Source organism: Ruditapes philippinarum, unplaced genomic scaffold, assembly GCF_026571515.1.
Source record: "Ruditapes philippinarum isolate M1 unplaced genomic scaffold, ASM2657151v2 ctg1008_1_1_1_1, whole genome shotgun sequence".
NCBI classification, from domain to species: Eukaryota; Metazoa; Mollusca; class Bivalvia; order Venerida; family Veneridae; genus Ruditapes; species Ruditapes philippinarum.
Window position 1 is genome coordinate 86,365 of NW_026856831.1, and position 20,449 is coordinate 106,813.

Genomic DNA, 20,449 nt, shown 5'->3' on the forward strand with positions numbered 1-20,449 from the left:
GGCGTGGTCATGTACATGTAAACTATCCAAGCCACGCACCGACTGTCTTTGATATATATCATATATACTGACCGAAATTATTTATAAGGTGTGTGCACTTTTACTATCGGGTAATTCATAACATCAATTAATCTAGTTATATTTACAAAGCATTGCATCAAATCTAGATTGTTTTTTGAAGAAAATCTTCTTAAGGCAAATTCGGTTTTTTGAAGACATACATGCTACATTATCTAAAACAAGTGGATCTGAATAAATAGGTTTGGGGAAGTGATAATATTCTCAGAGGCAACGTCCACTCTGACAATAATTAATTGTCTCGCCAGAAGATTACGTGATGAAAAATAATCGGTGCATTCAGAGAAATACTTTAGTATCCTTGAGTTATATAGGAAAGACGGTATCATTATAATGGGTTTTTTTTCACAAAATTTACGATGTTTCTGGCATGTGTATCAAAATATTCTTGTGAATTATTTTTTATCAAGAAATCTAAAATATATGACTTGACAAAAGTGATTAAAAAAACAAAAAAGCCAATTTAAATCTTAAAATCCTAATATTGACATTATTGGTGTTAGCTAATACTACATGCATATTAATATATCATATATTTTTCGAAATACCAAACTAAAATTCAGTATATTTGCCTCTGAAAGCAGTAATCTGTTTCAAGCTGTTCACTGGTCTGTTTAGTAGGCAAACCATGAGAAATGTCAGTATTTAAGCAACATGGGAGCTATGAGTTGAGCAAGGCGAAATAATCTGTCTTTTTATCTAAAAGCAACATGATTACAGGGCATACATACATTTAAAAAGGAATTTTAAAAGTTGAATCTAATGGATAACCTTACCTTATCATTCAATTATATACTATATAAAAAAAAGTCAGTGCTTTACGTAAATAGTTCACCTTTTTTTATTTCTAATCAATGTTTCTAACTGATTGTTGTACCTATCGTTTACAGATCATTGAAATGAAATATGTTTCGGTAATGGTGACTAATCATCTTGTACACATCACGCCGAAGTAATAAGTAATAGAAAGAGCACCGAAACACGAGGCTATCTGATTTGTACGAGGGGGAGTAGTCCCCGAGTATAAATCAGATTGCCGAGTGTTTTTGGTGTTCTTTCTCTTTTGTATCATAGTCAAACATAAAAACGCATTCCCTGTTGTCACAATATGAAACCCCAGAAAAAAGTAACCAATGAACGAGCATTTGAATATAATATTTCTGTCGCTTTTCTTCTCTCTGCCATAAGTAAACGCCAGCAAAAATGAGCCAATCAATGGGCATGCTCTGGCGTGTTGTAACTAATACCTGCACTCCAGTTAACGCACTGTGCATGTATATGTATACGATTTTAATCAGACACATTCTCAACAGAAAGATCCCCAAACTATGATACAATAATGTAATATTTTATTTTTTAAAACACAGAAACTATATGAAAAAAACGTTTTAACATAAAAATAAAGGTTACATCTTTTGATTAAATAATATTTGACAAGAAACAATAAAATGCTTTAAAATGTTTGTGTTAGAAATGTCGGAAATCAAATATAAAAAAACAAATTCCTCTTGGTTGTAGAAAAATATTTCTAAGCAATAAATGTCTGTCTTTCTTTAATGTAAACATATTTCATGTCAGATAATTGAAATATTTACAACTCTACCCCACATTGCTGTTATTCAAAAACAAGAAAATTGGCTAGTTTGTATGATATAGTACAATGCGTGTGGTCAAAAATGCATCATAAAAATAAAGATGTGAATAAACTTATTCTAAATATTCCATCTGAATAGTTTCGCAGTAGTTATCCATGATAAAATCTATTTTAGGTCTAAGTTAACGGTCAAACCTGTCATGAAGAGGCAATTGAATTCTTCAAGTGTTAGTTAAAGTTAACGGTTTAAATATTTGCAAACAATAACAAAAACTACATTTACATTATTTATCTGAAATATATATTTTTTTTCTTCGGCTGTCTGTCGACAAAATGATATAGTGTACATGTATATGATAATATCACTCACTGGTAAGATAAAGAAAGAGTCACCCTACTCTAGTGTTCAATAAATAATCCTGGCAATTAACCTGCATAAGTTTCTAAAAATAACGATAAAGGGATAAAATTATTTAAAAATGTGTTTGTGTTACATTTTATAAGAAAAGGTAACGCTAGAAACATGCCACTAATATCAAATTGATTTAGTTCACTTCTTTAATACATTACATTCCGATGCAAAACAAATAAACCTTTCAACATACTCGTATAACAACTTTGATTAAATAATATCTGATTTTAATTTTATGTAATAAGAACTAAAAATAAAAGATAATGAAGATATTTTATCTCATACAAAACATTCTTGTTCTGACAAGTATAACAATAGTCATATTATCTTATCACTCGGGTCTACGCCTATAATGTCAGTAATAAAAATAGATAATCCATAAAAACACTGTAATATTGTACTTAGAAAAGAATGTATATATATGAAGCATTTGATGACATTGTCCTTATGCTGATGCCATATCCTGTTAAGAATGATAAATCTATAACAACTTAAGAAATATTGGAAATATTTACAAAATTTTGCAATTGCAATAATTAAACACTTAAATCAAACAAGCAAGTTTGATGCGAAGAACAAACCTACACAATCAACATTGTCAATAGTACCGTTGACATTTGATCAATGTAACAAAACGCATCTAGTACTAGATCTTTTTGAAAGTATTTTCATTTGTTTACATAGTTACTTACTACATAATTTACATGCCGAACAAAACGATGGTTATAATTTAACCAGTTTGTGTAATTGCTTGGTTTCCGTGTGCAAAGTAAATAATAATACTTATATTTACTTAAATCACAACGAAAGTATAATCCCTTTTCAAGATGTGTCACGTTATTTAAAACGAATCACTCAGATTAATTACAAAGATTTTCCAGACACGGTAGTAATCCCTGAAGTGATGTCTACTTAGGCAGCCATAAATCAAGGAAACAAGGAAATAATTTGGGATACTTTCAAATAGCCTACATTTCAGAGAAAACAAATATTGTTATGACCCGCAACTTGTTGTAATGTCACAAAGATAACAGTATTTTCTGTCAATAAAAAAATCTGCTCAAGTGGTTTATATTCTAAAGAATAAAATGGCCGCCATTTTTCCTCGAACAGCAATTTCCTCGTGATGATATTTCTTCCCACAAACTTATCTGTTATTTATATAAATAAAATGATGACATAATTGAACCAACCAGTTTGCAAAATAACTTGTTTGCAATTCTCACTTAAAGACTTGCACTGACTTTCTTTGCATTCCCTACCAGACGCTTGCGCTTATACTTGAATAAAAGATGTACAGGCAGGCACACATTAACGGAGAAGAAGATATGAATTAACGGATACATTTTCTTGCTGCAAGTCTTTTATACGGTGGCACAGGGCGCAATGTAAAATTGGGATATATTTAATGTCTGGGTTAAATTGATTATCAAAGAATGGTGTCTATGAAAACACTAAGATAACTTTACACATATGCATGTCTTTTCGGAAGCAACGAAGAATAATTTAAATATTCTATAGAATTAAATTGTATATTATTCATATTTATTCATATTGTTTTTGCTCCGACAACACTCGTATAATTATTTACTCCAAAGGATCAGTGCGACTGAATAGAAATACTACTTAACCGTATGAAAGGAGATTGTAGCATCCTTCGGGATCTGCAATAGGTCGATGGTTACACTTTAATGGCATTTGCATAAGATGTAAATCCGTCAAGTTCGCTATCGGTTCAAACATTATATTCAATACTAATACCAGTACAACCATGTAAAAAGTGAAAATAATATTGGCTGTATCTGTCTGAATACAGTTCTACTTAATCTTATTCTTTGCTATCAAGACTTAGCGTTTGACCGTTCACTAATCTTGCCGGGGATATCTGCTACTTTTGAGGTATAATGAATAAGCATTTATATGATATTGATAACTATACATCCTTAAGAATGTTCTAGAAAATTAATATAATAACATGTCTCATTGAAATATATAGATACAAGATTTTACGATATGATAAATATAGGATCTAACATGAGTGTCTTTTGATATTGTTTTATAAACCGAGTTGAATTAAAATGATACAATACGAGACTGTGCCAAGAAAGTTGTCACTTTTATTCAAAGAGTACACTCAGCATGAAAAGACACAAATATAAGATTCTTTTTACCACATTTAAACAGAATAAACGTTAAAATATGCCAAAACAAATGATATCAGAATAGTCTTACTTGTCCCCTTTTAATGTTGATTTAATATCAGGGATTTGATATGATATTGTTAAAAATAAATGAAATTGTGTCCCCGCCTTATTTCAAAACATTAATTTAAATTGTCATTTTATTTACCCGGCCATATAATCTTCATTTTAAAAACCAATAAGTTACATTAGGAAATCTACTTTCATGATAATAGCCCCAAAAACACAATATCCCTAACCAATTTAATCCTGAAAAACCTGATAAGGCTTATCGGTGTTAGCTAATACTACATGCATATTAATATATGATATATTTTTTACGAGATACAAAACTATAATTTAGTATATTTGCTTTGATTAATGCAAAATTATATGATATCTCTTTGAAATGGATTCCAAATATTTGTTTCTGAAAGCAGTATTCTTTTTCAAGCTGTTCACTGGTCTGTTTAGTAGGCAAACTATGAGAAATGTCGGTATTTAAGCACGAAATTGAGGGGAACATGTCAGTTATGAGTTGAGCAAGGCGAAAAAATCTGTCTTTATATCTAAAAACAACATGATTACAGGGCATATATTTAAAACAGGAATTTTAAAAGTTGAATGTAATGGATAACCTTATTATATAATTATATATGTACTATACTTTATAAAAAAGTGACTTACGTTAAAAGTTCACCTTATTGATTTCTAATCAATATTTCTAACTGATTTAACAGGAAGCCTGTTGTACGTATCATTTACAGATCATCGCGGTAATAGTGACTAATCATCTTGTACACATCACGCTGAAGTAATAAGTAATAGAAAGAGCACCGAAACACGAAGCTATCTGATTTGTACGAGGGGCTAAGGGGCTTAGCCCCCAAGTATTTATCAGATTGCCGAGAGTTTTGGTGTTCTTTCTCTTTTGTATCATAGTCCAACATAAAAAAACGTTCCTTTTGTCACAATATGAAACCCCAGAAAAAAGTAACCAATGAACTAGCATCTGAATATAGTATTTCTGTCGCTGTTCTTTTCTCTGCCGTCACAAAAATGAGCAAATCAATGGGCATGCTCTGGAATGCGGTAACTAATACCCGCACTCCAGGTAACGCACTGTGCATGTATATGTATACGATTTAACTCTGACACATTTTCTACAGAAAGGTCCCCAAACAATGACTCAACAATGTAATATTTTATTTTTGTAAAACACAGAAACTATATGAAAAAGCTTTAACATAAAAATGAAGGTTACATCTTTTGATTAAATCACATGTGACAAGAAACAATAAAATCCATAAAAATGTTTGTGTTAGAAATGAACAAAATTAAAGATCAAAACACAAATTCCATAATCTAAATATATACGTGGTTGTATAGAAATATTTCTAGGCAATAAATGTCTGTCTTTCTTTAATCTTAACATACATGTATTTCTGCACAGTTAATTGAAATAATTACAACTCTACCTCACTTTGCTGTTATTCAAATTCAAGGAAATTGGCTAGTTTCATATGATACAGTACAATGTGTGTGGTCAAACATGCATCCTAAAAATAAAGATGTGAATAAACTTATTCTAAATATTCCATCTGAATAGTTTCGCAGTAGTTACTTATGATAAAATCTATTTTAGGTCTAAGTTAACGGTCAAAACTGTCATGAAGAGGCAATTGAATTCTTTAAGTGTTAGTAATAGTAAACGGGTTAAAATCTTTGCAAACAATAACAAAAAATTTAACTACATTTGTATTATTTTATCTGAAATACAATTTTCTTTTCGGCTTTCTAAAATGATATAGTGTACATATATATGATAATATCACTCACTGGTAAGATAAAGAAAGAGTCACACTACTCTAGTGTTCAATAAACAATCCTGGCGATTAACTTGAATGATTTGTTTTAAAAATACCGATAAAGAGATAAAAAAATCCAAATAGTTTGAATATCAACTATTAAGATAAAAAAATAATTATACATAATGAATGCTAATTATCTATATGAGTTTGTGTAACATTTTATAAGAAAGGGTAACGCTAGAAACATGCCACTGATATGAAATAGTTTTACTTCAGTACTTTAATACAGAACGTTCCGATGCAAAACAAATGTACCATTCAACATACTCCTCCTTATAAACAGGAACTTAATAACTTTGATTAGATAATGTCTGCTTTAAGTTTTATGTAATAAGAACTAATAATAAAAGATAATGAAGATATTTTACCTCATACAATACATTCTTGTTCTGGCATGTAAAACAAGAATTATATCATCTTATTACTATCTACGCCTATAATGTCAGTAATAAAAGTAGATAATCCATAAAAATCTGTAATATAGTACTTAAAGGAAAGTATATAGATGTAGCATTTGATGACATTGTCCTTATGCTTATGCCAAGTGTGTATAAATGTATGACAATTTATGAAATATTGGAAATATTTACAAAATTTTGCAATTGCAATAATTAAACACTCAAAAGTGTATTTATATCAAACAAGCAAGTTTGATGCGAAGATAAAAGATAAAGATAAAACTTACAAAATCAACTTGCTAGTACATTTGACATTTGATCACTGTAACAAAACAGAAGGTATTTTTATTTGTTTACATGTTACTAACTACATAATCCACATACCAAACGAGAACGATGGCTATAATTTAACCTGGTTAATGGAATTGCTTGGTTTCTGTATGCTGAGTACATAATAATACTTATATTATATTTAATTACATCACAACGAAAGCACGGTAATGAAAGTATGACCTCTTTTCAAGATCTGTCATGTTATTGAAAACCAATCACTCAGATTAATTACAAATATTTTACAGACATAGTAATATTTCCTGAAGTGATGTTTACTTAGGCAGCCATTAATTGTCTGATGTGCATATAACAAGGAAATAATTGGCGACAATTTCAAATAGCCTATATTTTAGAGAAAACAAATGTTTTTAGGACCCGTCACTCTTTTGTACTCTGACATAGGTAACAGTACTTACTTTTAATCTGGTCACGTGGTTTATTTTCTTAATAATAAAAAAGTTGCCATTTTTTCTCGATTCAGCCTCGGGTAACAGCAATATCCTCGGGATGATATTTCTACCCACAAACTTATGTGTGTCATTTATATAAAAATGACATTTTTAACCAACCAGTTTGCAAAATAACTTGTTTGCAATTATCACCTAAATAATTGCACTGACTTTCTTTGCATTCCCTACCAGACGCTTGCGCTTATTCTTGAATGATAGCTGTACAGGCAGGTACACATTAACGAAGAAGGAGATATGAATTAACGGATACATTTTCGTGCTGCAAGTCTTTTATACGGTGACACAGGGCGCAATGAAAAATTGGAATATATTTAATGTCTGGTTAAATTGATTATCAAAGAATGGTGTCTATGAAAACACTAAGATAACTATATACATATGCATGTCTTTTCGGAAGCAACGAAGAATAATTTAAATATTCTATAGAATTAAATTGTATATTATTCATATTTATTTATATTGTTTTTGCTCCGACAACACTCCTATAATTATTTACTCCAAAGGATCAGTGCGACTGAATAGAAATACTACTTAACCGTATGAAAGGAGATTGTAGCATCCTTCGGGATCTGCAATAGGTCGATGGTTACACTTTAATGGCATTTGCATAAGATGTAAATCCGTCAAGTTCGCTAACGGTTCAAACATTATATTCAATACTAATACCAGTATACCATGCAAAAAGTGGAAATAATATTTGCTGTATCTGACTGAATACAGTTCTACTTAATCTTATTCTTTACCATCAAGACTTAGCGTTTGACAGTTAACTAATCTTGCCGGGGATATCTGCTACTTTTGAGGTATAATGAATAAGCATTTGGTGCATTAACATTGACAGCGTGTATTTATGATGTCTCTTTAAACTAATGTCATAATTTAGCGAATAAATTGATGTTGTTATGGAAGCTAATAGAGAAACGTAGAAACGCAATTATAGTGTTGTGTATGAGCCATACCGTCTAAGCAAATAGATTCAATAGGTTCAAAAAACCAAAATTTAGTTTATGGAATTTTCGAAATATTTGTGTAATTTTTTTTTCAATTTAAGAGAAAAATACTTTTTATCTCTTTACTATCATTTACAAATAGGTTTAAGCATTGTAAAATTATAAAAACGTAAGCATCTCTTTCAGGGTTGACAAAATCTAAACACAGTTTAAGTAGTGTTTTCCTGAACATTTATATTTTTTATATCTGACAATATATAACCCAACTCAAATCTTGTTTCAATAGCATAACGTCCAATATAGTCAGAAGAATTGCATGTAACTGAAAACTTTAAATAGTAAAATGTAAATGCTTAATCAATTTGATCCGCTTTTTTCATTACAACTAACAACAAATTGGTGCATTTATGTTATACATTTGTACAATAATTGTTAAATGTGTTACGAGTTAGCGTCTACCTTCATGATACATTTTTAAAATGATTCTTTGGATTAATTATAGATACTTGCAGAAGTGATAATATTCCTTGAAGCAGTGTCCACTTTTTCAGTAATTTATTGCCTAATGTGTAATTAAATAGCAATGTAATATTCGTTGAGTTTTAACCCTTCTGCTAAGATACAAAACAAAACAAAACAAATCAAATCAAGAAGTGATACTGGTGAATAAGAAAAATATTATTAAAAAACCGATAAGAAAATGACGAAATATCTAAAATAATGGCATTGTAAAACTAAATGAACAAACTGTCTTTTCCTCCGAAATATGGTTATGATATTAGTAATTTTATAATTATTTATATGCTAGAAATATATTGTCATTAACAATCTTCTTCGTCTTCGTATAATATATAGAGATAGGATTTTATTGTATGATAAACATTACAAACACCGACAGGGAAAATTTGTTACGCCTCTAAATTAATTATAAAATAAGCGTATAGTGTGTGTTTGTAAAAATGAAGCAAATTTAACGATAGTAAAGAACAATATATCTGAAGGAAGATTTCGTTAGGGAAATAATCCTGTAAATCTTATGTTCAAAAGTTTTTACTATTAGTTTTATTACTATTATCCATATGACTTATTAATATCGATATGATATTAATAAATTAACCCTTCTTATAATTACTATTCTTAACGCAAATTCATAATTAAGATACTTTTCTACTTACTTCTGCATACAAAGAAATATCCTATGATTTGGCATCAGAAAACTTATTATATTTCTTATTGCCTATCCATTTGCTATCCAAATATTTATTCATTATTTGCTTTGCGGCTAGAATCAAACACTCGGTACTGTAACTGTGAAATCATGAACAAGTTCTAAGGTAATACAGCTTCACAAGTATCGGGTTTATTTGAATACTACTCATCTGTTGATATGAGATCATATTTAATAATGATAGGAAAGAGCTGAAAAGTACCTATGCACATGTTTGGGAGGATTTTCTGTACATTTCTACCTTCGTCAAAGGCAAAATTCAATCAGGGATATATTTCTATCATATTATTCAATACATATTAATTACTTTGACGTCTTCATGAAATTAATCCATTCATTATGAACAAAAAGATTTTAATGATGTATCGTGCATTATATTTTATTGAACAGAGTGAGAATGAATTTAATCTTTTGACGTCATAACGAACAAAAGAAGGGTCATAAACATCTACAAAACAGTTAAAATAAAGTCAGTGAATGAGTTCAATTAAATAATAAGAGTGTTATTAAATATTTTATTGTTTAATAGGAAATGCAGGAGCAGTGTTCTAACGGCAAGACATACACAAAACACTGTCATGTACAGGATACAAGTCATAATTGTAATGACATTAGTTAAAAAAACTTATTTGATTTTGTTTATTTTTGTCAAAAAATTAAATCAAGTTTTAAAGTTTGAATTGCATGTTTTTTACACGTCAGGTCGGATGCAGTTAGATAATCATTTTATATTGGACGTGAAGGAAAATGATAATAAGGTCGTAGATAAAGAGATTGCCTTGTCATTTGGAAATTCCAATGTCTGCTTCTGATAAAAAGAATTGGGAATTGACCAAAGCTAATAACTTTATATGATTATGGAAATAATAAAGTATGTATGCCAAGACATCCACATCGCCTCAAGTATAATAGCATTTGTATTCATGGATTAGAAGAAGGCATAAAATAGAACATTCTGAGAAACTTGAAGTCTTTTTTATTATGTTTTTGGTTTGTTTGTTTTGGTTTTACGGTCACCAACACAATTACGGTCATATGGTGGCAACGGAAAGATGAGTTTTGCTAACCTCGGGTTTTACAAAATAAAAAGCAACACCTGAGGTCAAAACAACCTCGCCTGCTGGAGATAAGAAATGCAGTAAACTCCAGTAATTCTAACCCATTTAGTCGCCTTGCTTACGCTCAGGCAGGGATAAGAGGTGGCTGCAATTATAATGCCTCAACCCCTCAGGCACAAGGAGATACACTTGAAGTATGCCAGTTTAGCTTATAAACCAACAATTAAATAAAATTTATATGTTTCTAAAGATGAACATGTCGAAAAGATAAATTATTATTCGTTTATCTGTATCAAAGTTATTTAGAAAAACATCATATTTAATGCATAGGCAAAGCCATATATCTCTATCAAGCAACATTTGTCATATATGAAGCAACAGCTTAGATAACAGAATATAACTTATTGACATATTGATAATATTTGTAACGTACGTCTGAAAAAAAAATCCGGAAAGTTCTCTTATCATACTATATATTATTTGTTATTTTATAACATATCTAGAACTACTTGTATTTTAAGGGTCACTTGAACTGTGAATATATTCATTTGTGAACATTTTTACATACTTTATATTTATAGTTACAAACGGGATTTAAACTTTGAACATGTATAATTGCGATCACACAAGAATTAGATAAAATTACCTAAATTTTGATGAAGATTAATAGAAAGAATTGACAATACATTTTTTTCTTTCCAAAATTTTTTCTTTCTTTTTTATGACGTTTAAATACTATTAAGCATATTTTGACGATGGAAACAATTATAATTTCAGACGACGAAATAACTTTAAATAGTGAATTTGGCTGTTTCAAAATTAATGTTTCTTCAATTATTGCACAACGAATATTTTATTCACAAAAACAAGAGACTGGTACAAGATGATTAAATCTTTCAATAAATGTTTTTTCAAAATGTTCGGAAACATTTCTACAACATAAGGCTTCATGTTAATATTAAGTTTTGAGAATAATTAAGTGCACTTGCAACGACATCTAACAGTTATCAAAATCAACTTATCCAAGACAATATGAAATGAAACTATTCATTATCTCGTAGGCGAATGTGGTATTTAAAATTGTAATAATTATGTTAATGATATATGAGGGAAGTAGCCTAAAACTTAACATGTAAAACTTTATTTAATACAATCTTATACCATTCAGATTTAATTTTTTATTCATAGATTATGTAAATTTGTTGAAGAATTCATTAACATGTAGAGTTGACAATAGATGAAAAGTAACATCCAATATTTATATTTCCCCTGACTAAAATTGTGTGCTTATTTTCCATATTAATACAGGAAATGTTTGTAGACTTTCCTTCTTTGGCATGCTTAGATACAAAAGTGTATGTGCATTATAATTTCCTAGACATGCAAGTAGTATGAGCAAACTTAAATGCGCATTAAAAACATAAATTTTGCTTTCTTAGTGTTTTCAGAGTAGGGCTTACATTTATTCTAACTTTGAGCTTACCTTTAACAGTTAACAATACACTTCTTTGAAGATACGTCATGTTTGTGGTTCGCCATGAAATACCATCGTATAACACGATATGAAGCGTGCGTTTGTTGATTGTAAATTACGATTCTATATTTCAACATTTCTGACAGGCTTTCAGCTGTAGCCTAGAGCTAGTTCTATTTTCAGGTTGATTTAATGGTCAGATGAGTTATACACGGCTAATGACCGTTGTTCGTATTTGATTAACATAGAAATCAAGATCAAACGTATTAGTAATGTTCATATATTTTTGGTGTTTTTATCTTAAAAGCAATTTTGCTATGATATTCCACAGACATGGCAAAACTATTGACATGAAAAGCAAATGCTAAACTCCTGTAATTAAGTGAATCTTCAACAAAGTGAATAATATCCTTTGTTCGATGTATTGCAAAATTAATAAATTGAGAACAAGTTATATTTCTCAGGGATAAATACACATTGGTGAATGTGGTCTTGAAACTTTTTTATCATATATATATTATCATGTAAAATGAAAGTAAAACAAAACAATACCTTACTGACATTTTTTAAGGAAATGATATTTAGTCATTGTCCAATTCTTTAGAAAACGAAATAAAAAACATTAAACATATGTTCAAGTAAACAAAAAGTAGTTTTTTACCCACAGGTCACGAGGACATCAGTTCCTTTTCATTGCATAATATTTTTTACATAACTTTCTTGAAAAAAAAAACCCGTGTGGTTTGGAGAACTTATAAAAAAATAGGCATAAAGATACGATTTTATATATTATTATAATCTATATGAAATTGACAGCACATAAATGGAACTTACGAGTACAATATAACAGTATATGTTTATGATGGATGACCCAATTATAGCCGAAACGAAGGATAACCATAGTATAAATTACTTGTGAAGAATTAAGCCTTCAATCTGTTCATGTATTACAACTATAATAAACAATAAAATACACATTTCACTAAATATATTTTATGTTTGGTTGTTATCAGAAGGAAAATGTTCCGTATATTAAACATTTCATTTTTATTTAATAACTAGAGTAAATTTGAATCCCGTTCATATGTTAATATTCATTTATTCAACACAACATTTATTTCTGCGTTTTCAGATCAATTAAGATAATAACTTCCATAAAAACGCTTTGTTTGGAAATGGAAATGGGTAGGTCAGTTTATTTACATGAAATACCTGAATGCTTTTAAAGCATGCTTTGAACGTAGAACATTAAAAATTTACACCTAATATTGTTATCTTCAAAATGTTTTTTGATGGTTAATGCGAAATGTAATAATAAGTAACGAGTTATGTTTTGCAATTTTTTTGTAACTATTTAATTGTCTGTAACAGCATGTGTAACGCTGGAGGATTCTGACAGCTTTATTTAGAATATAGTGCTTCATTGTAGGGGAAAAGTTATAAACTTTAAGGTGTTAATATATAAATCTGAAAATATACCATCGGCGCTACTGCAACAAAATATTAAGATAAATATTAAAGATTAAATCGTTAGCATGCTACGTTTAAAGAAAATGCTCTGATCAGAAACTGTTGCATTTACATATTTTTATTAATTGAACAACTATGTTTGAACAGACTTAATTCGAATAAGAAACATATTTAAGTTTATTATTACCAATTATATTCACAGAAATCTTGTTCAAGATTAAATTTATATTTTGAATATCTCAATTATCCATGCATATGTTGATAGAGAATTAGATCAGTGGTATGGGATGTGAGCTGACTTACAACTTACACTACCTTAGATAACGAACAAAATAAAATCGAATCTGTGAGATTTTTATCTATTTGTTGTTTCATTGCTTTTTTAATATCCCGTCTCATCATAATAATAAACAACCGGAGAATCATTTTTCCTGACGAAAATAATAAGAAACAAAAAGTAGAAAATATAGTATCAAGAACAGATCATTCTTGTCCTGATTATGTTTTACGCTTCCCTTACGGCGGACAGACAATGTTTATTGCTTCTCTTTCAAACCTATATCGAATACAATTACCATAGGACACGAAGCCATAGTATTATATCATTTACTGTCTATAAGATGTTTCGAGAAATAACTTAAGTTCCCCTTATTTATGTCATCATATAATTATATAAACAGGAAGATGATCTATCATTTTCTGTTGTTTGTCATCAGTGTAATGAGTACATAATCGTTAACATGAAGTATTGATTGTATACAGTTCATCTTTGTTCTAGTTGGTGATGATGAAATGGAATTTAAAACAAGGAAATGATTTGTAAACTAAAATCTGCGTACTTTAGATAAGATACTAAGATAAGAAATATGTTACAAATGTACAATAATATATAATTAAACGACAAACAACTAACACGCATATGAAAAAACCTTGTTTCTTGTCACCTTTGAGATGCATTAACTTTCAACGTTAATGTTATCCAAATTATTAATAATGCACTGAGTATCTGTTATTTTCTAAACAATATGTTTATATTCTTTGTTATGACATTGGCATAGGGTTTTGAAAAAAATGTTTTCACCTATGTTTCGGGGAAACAAGTGCTACTTTACAATATTTAGTACATTTTTACAGCCAATAATCGCACAAATAACGAAAAATGATATAACCAGTTTATTCAATGTATCACATTCATGAAAGGCTTTTAAACATTAATGTAGGTCAAGATGTTGCATAATATATTAAAATAATATTCGTTTCATCTGATCATTATTCAAAACCAATATAATTTCTTGTTGTTGTTTTTTTTTAATTCCAGTGGATCATACCCTGTATATATAAAAATGCCTGAGTCGCTATGTTCTTTACAACATATTAACAATATTCACATAGATGCGAATAAGTATGTTCATAATTTGTTCGAAATTTGCATTTAATAACCAATATCGGTAGGCTTTTGATAAATTCCTGTTGTAACTCATGGACACGTGAATTGTTCGGAATATTGGAACATATTAATGATGGTGCAAATTGGATAGCAAATAACGAAAACGTGTTATGGCGACATTTTTATCACCTTCCAACTGCTGAGAATAAAGGCTATTCAATGAAACATAAATTGGAAATTATATATGTTTGTTTGTTTGTTCGTTTGGTCGACACAGTATAGGTCATATGACAATGTCCCAGCTTTACTTGTGGATGAAGACCTCAGGTGCTCTTCCGTGCAGGCACGAATGGGCACCTGAGTTATACGACCGGCTTTCTGTAAGCTAGCTCATATGAAAGCATCCCATTCCCTGTCAGGATTCGAACCCACAGCGGTGAGGGGCAAGTGGTTTGAAGTCAATGACCTTAAACACTCGGACGCGGGCGCCCCAGTTTTATATGTAAGCAATATAATGTAAATATAACTTCTGCTTGTGGTAATGCGTTTTATTTACTTATGGTCATATTGAGTAAATGTGTCCCTTGTAAATATGTTTGCAATATTAATCATTGTGGAATTATTAATCACAATAAATGTATTACAAATTTAATAAATGATCTCCTGTCCTCCTGTTCATGGACAGCAATGTTAAAATCAGTTTACCGTCAACGTCCACATCGGTTAGTGATCTTAAAAGGAACAAACTTTACAAAGGATGTTTTTGAAGGGATCATAGGTTATGATGACTGAACATATCTTGCTGACTAAATATCAATATGATGCTTTTAATATCATTTTTACACAGTCATTGCCAATTGGTTGTTCTTCTATAAATTAAACATGTTTATGAACAACGTTTCTAAAATCTATATGCCTGACAAATATCAATAAAATGCGCATTGTAAATATTCGTAAATAATTAAATGTCTGTGATTCTGATATCAAGCGTATAAAGTTATTATGCTATCGCAAATAACTTATGTCTGATGATGGACGACTTTGCTCGAGGGAATATATTCCATTATATGTTCTTGAAAACCTCAAGAACAGTTTTTTTATCTGAACTAACATAAAGCTGCCTTAAAGTACATTATCATTGCATTTGACTAGTAAAGTAAAGAAAAAATATGAAGATTATCAAATCGCTTTTTGTTCGGGGAATTGAATTTTTCTTTACATGGAGTCGGAGGTCTATCTTATCTGGTAAGATAAACATTTATTAATCGAAGACCATCTATCTACTCAGAATATGGGAATATTCTTAATGCACTAAACTGTACGATACGATTATTTAACAAGGTAACGTACAGTAAACTTCACTTATAGCTAACACGGTTTTAGCGAACTTCCGGTTATAAGGAACAATTTATTTTGGTCCGAATTTTGCCCTTCTTTATTTAATATAATTATTTACGGTTATAGCGAACACGGTTATAAGGAATTATCGCGTATAAGGAACTCATTTCTTAGTTAAAAGTACAGAAAATTACACTTTTATAACGAACTCCAAAATATCGGCTATCCGTAAACAGATCCCGCATTTTCAACTTTCGTTTTTTATTGGCACTCGGCCGAATATACCATTTATTGTTATATGTACTTCAAGACATCTATTAAAATGAATTTGTATAGCAGTACCTAATAGCATAATCCATTGAAAACTACAAAGTACGCTTGATTGAAATTAAAATAAATCTATATCTCTCATTAGTAAAAATTACCCTTAAAATATAATAGAAGATATTCAATATAAAAGGAAGGAAAAATCGAAAAGCTTGTTTATTCTTAAACATGGAATAAAAACGAAAAGCACTGAGTTTTGAAAACAAAATATGATATTTTATGAGAAATTGAGAAAGGGAGTAAAATTAAAACTGAAATGGCAAAGGATTTTCAAATTCCAAAAAGTACGCTCTCGGGTAAAATAGGAAATAAATAACTAATTTCTCTTAATCAAATGCTTTTCAAAATGGCTCTCGTTGGTAAACAATCAGTTCGTTATATGTAAATCTGTTCGCTATAAAAACTCCTGATACAAGGAAAAAATTCACTATATGCTTACAAGGAACTCCGGATATAAGGAACAGATTTTGAATGTCCCGATGAGTTCGTTATAAGCGGAGTTTACTGTACCAATAAACTGGAAATGTAAAGTTGCATAGAAGATAAAGCAAAACGTCCCAAGATTCTTGGTAATTTTAATGAAATTGAACAAAGAAAGTACCTCAAGAAAGTAATTCGCATGTCAAACGACACTAAGACTCTTTCAATCAACTTAAATTACCCCACCCGATATTTTAAATGTCAAAATATACAAAAACCTCTTATTGCGTTATTCAAGCGGTAGACATATGATGATAATTACATGAACTTTACAATCAGCCATTCAGCCATTTATTGCATGCAACATGTAAATTATCATTTGAATTGTAATACTTTTCTTAAAATATCGGTACATTTTTCTTGTTTAGATGTTTTTGTTTTCCTATTTGTAAAACATAGTGTAATCTTTCATAACCTAAGCTTGTTTTAGATTGTGTTCAGTATGTATACGACTTATAATTGCTTAAGCTTAATACAAATGAAAAATGAAAGTGACACAAACGCATGCAATATAAGATATTAATGCCATTTTCTAATGTTGAAATACAAAATGTGGGGTAGAACTGTATTCTTTTTCAATACAAGTTAAGTATTTTTTAAACATTTTGTATTCAATTTGCATAAGAGGATAATATGTAATTGATATTCATATAATAATTTTTCAGATTTACATGTTAAGAACTCGATTAACATGTGATTTGTATTATTTTTATTGTATCCATTACCATCATGAAACGTATAAATTTATATCAATCAAACCATGAAACAAAGAAATTGTTAAATTTGAGTAACCATAAATTGCTCATTTAATGATGTTCGCTTGGAAACAGGTGTTGCAAAATGTTCTTTGCATATGAATAAAACGAGAAATATATTTGTTTTCTTCCGACATACGCCCCTGAGTTCCTTTGCTATCTGACTTTCTGAAGCACTGTTATGAAATAGATTAACAGATACCTTAGTGTCATGGAATTCTGCATAGATAATTATAAAAATGTTACGATAACTTGACATTGCTGGTAACTGAAATAAGCAAGCAAAGGAAAACCTCGGAATAAGCGGTCCTGACCTTTGTTATATTATATCAGACAGACACACAAATAAATAAATAAAAGTCATTAACATATTGTTTTAACTAACAGTTAATTGAAATAATGTATTGTAGCAGGTGTAATGGACCCGATTTCATTTTCACTCGAGATCATTAATTGGTCTATTCAGAGGTTTGTATTTTTACTATAGGACAACTCATTACATCAAATTTATCTAGTCTTTTTTACAAAATATTGCATCTAAACTAGATTGTTCTCGAGGAAATTCATGTAAAGGCAAATTCGACATTTTGTATAACTACATGCTACATCATGTAAAACAAGTGGATCGGAATAAAAAGGTTTGAGGAAGTTAAAATATTCCCAGAGGACAGGTCCACTCTGACAATATTTAATTGTCTAATCTGAAAATAACGTGATAAAAAATAATCGCAACGATCAGAAGAACACTTAACTATCCTTGTGTTATATAGGAAACAGAATCATTACTGTAGTTAATATATTATAAATAATAACCTTCTCACATCCAAGCTTTAGTCCAGAAAAGTGTCCATAACTCGTGAGCCGTACGGTAATTTTGTTTAAAGTCCTTTAAGGCATATTACTGAAATACTTAGGTTGTCAATTTTTCACTTTCTTATAGCGCCCATTAGGTGGGTCATATCTTGAGAAACGTGATTTTTTTACCATCAGAAACGAACAATAAAATAATTGCAACAGCATGTCCGTCTCTTAAAGAATAAATGCAAATATTTAATGCATGTAATGATAATTTCACTTATTTAAAGGTAATTAATTATTGAACTATTTAGTGCCTTATTGTTCAAGAACAATGCAATACCGTTGCATTTAATATAATTTTATTTTAATTTTAGCAAAATTAAGAAATGGTTTTCACTTGAATGGCGCTTGTTTTAATTTATATGGTTGGAAATACAGAACATGATATGTTCACATTCTTTTTAAGATATTGCCATTGGTTTGTTATAAATGGACTAATTGAGCTACTATCACTGGTTATGCAATTATTTAAAATGTAAGAAGATATTTATATGAAACAATTTGGTTTGATTTCATTAAGCATTTACATAATCTAGTGTTATAATTATGGTTCGTAAATAAGTTTGCTTCGAAAAGTATTGAAACAGCGAGAAAAAACAGTTTCCTCTTTTTTTGTTTATCTTATAAATCCTTGAAAACTTTAATACTAAATGTCGCATAAAAATATTCATCTCGCCAATTCTTCACAAATACTCAAAATCGCTTACCAATGTTTATCTTAAAAACATCATGATATTGTTATTATTGGTGTAAGTTAATATGCATATAAATATAATTATGATACATTTCTACGATATACCAATCTTTAATTCAGTAAAGTTCCTTAAATGAATGCAAATTTATATGGTATCTCTTTTAAAATGGATTCCCTATATTTCTCTCTGAAAGCAGTAACCTGTTTAGAGCTGTTCACTGGGGACATGATTTGGTCTGTTTAGTAGACATAAATAAATCATACTCCTACATTAAACGTCCGAATATTACTATCTCCAACATCACAATATCCCTTAAATGCTTAAAACATGGTATTTTTAAATAAAATAAAGACATTTTTTCGAACCTACATACAGTTTTCTTTTTCTAAGAACCGATTTTTGTTCTTTTTCAAAAACATGTAGGTTGCTGTTCTCCTTGACTAAAATTTAACAGAAAGATTACTTTCATAGATAATATTACGGATAAAAATATTACAAGCAAGCAGAAATTATTTGCCTTACGTGAAAATATATTGGAATATGTAACCATGACCAGTTTTAATAAATGTTCTCAAAAAAGGACATGTTCCATTCATACAATTATTCCTTTTACATAATTATTTATGTTTATATATTATACAAGTATGATCCATATAACAAAAATATAAGATTCATTCATCTTATGCAATGATATTTCTGAGCTTAGATATACGTCGTTAAAAATAGTATCTCTTTCCGTAAAGCATAGCAATAAAAACAATTTAAAAATTGCTTATAAGTTAAAGGTTATCTTTATTTATGTGAGGCAATTGAACAAAACTGACTTATCTGAATTCATGCAAACATAGATATCTGACAGGAAAACTAAAATATAAGATTACATTAAGAGTACATGCGAAAACATGCCTTGAGAAATGTACAAGCAACGTGGAAATAATGAGTTGAGAAAGGCGTTTTATCATATATCTTACTTTACAGACATCATCATTACAGGACATACTTGAAAAACATTAATTTTTAAAGTTGAATGTAATGCATAATCTTATCATGTATATACTATTTATGATAAAAACAAAGCCAGTGACTTACGTTT

The 20,449-nt window shown here is 29.5% G+C and overlaps 1 protein-coding gene across 1 annotated transcript in view; it reads right to left on the reverse strand.

Moving 5' to 3' along the window:
• Positions 1 to 9,599, reverse strand: part of LOC132747830 (G-protein coupled receptor dmsr-1-like) — a 48,166-nt gene extending 38,567 nt beyond the window's left edge. The window contains exon 1 of the mRNA XM_060737352.1: positions 9,462 to 9,599. The gene's annotated coding sequence lies outside the window, so the exon portion shown is untranslated. The remainder of the gene's footprint in view (positions 1 to 9,461) is intronic.
• Between the last annotated feature and the right edge of the window lie 10,850 nt (positions 9,600 to 20,449).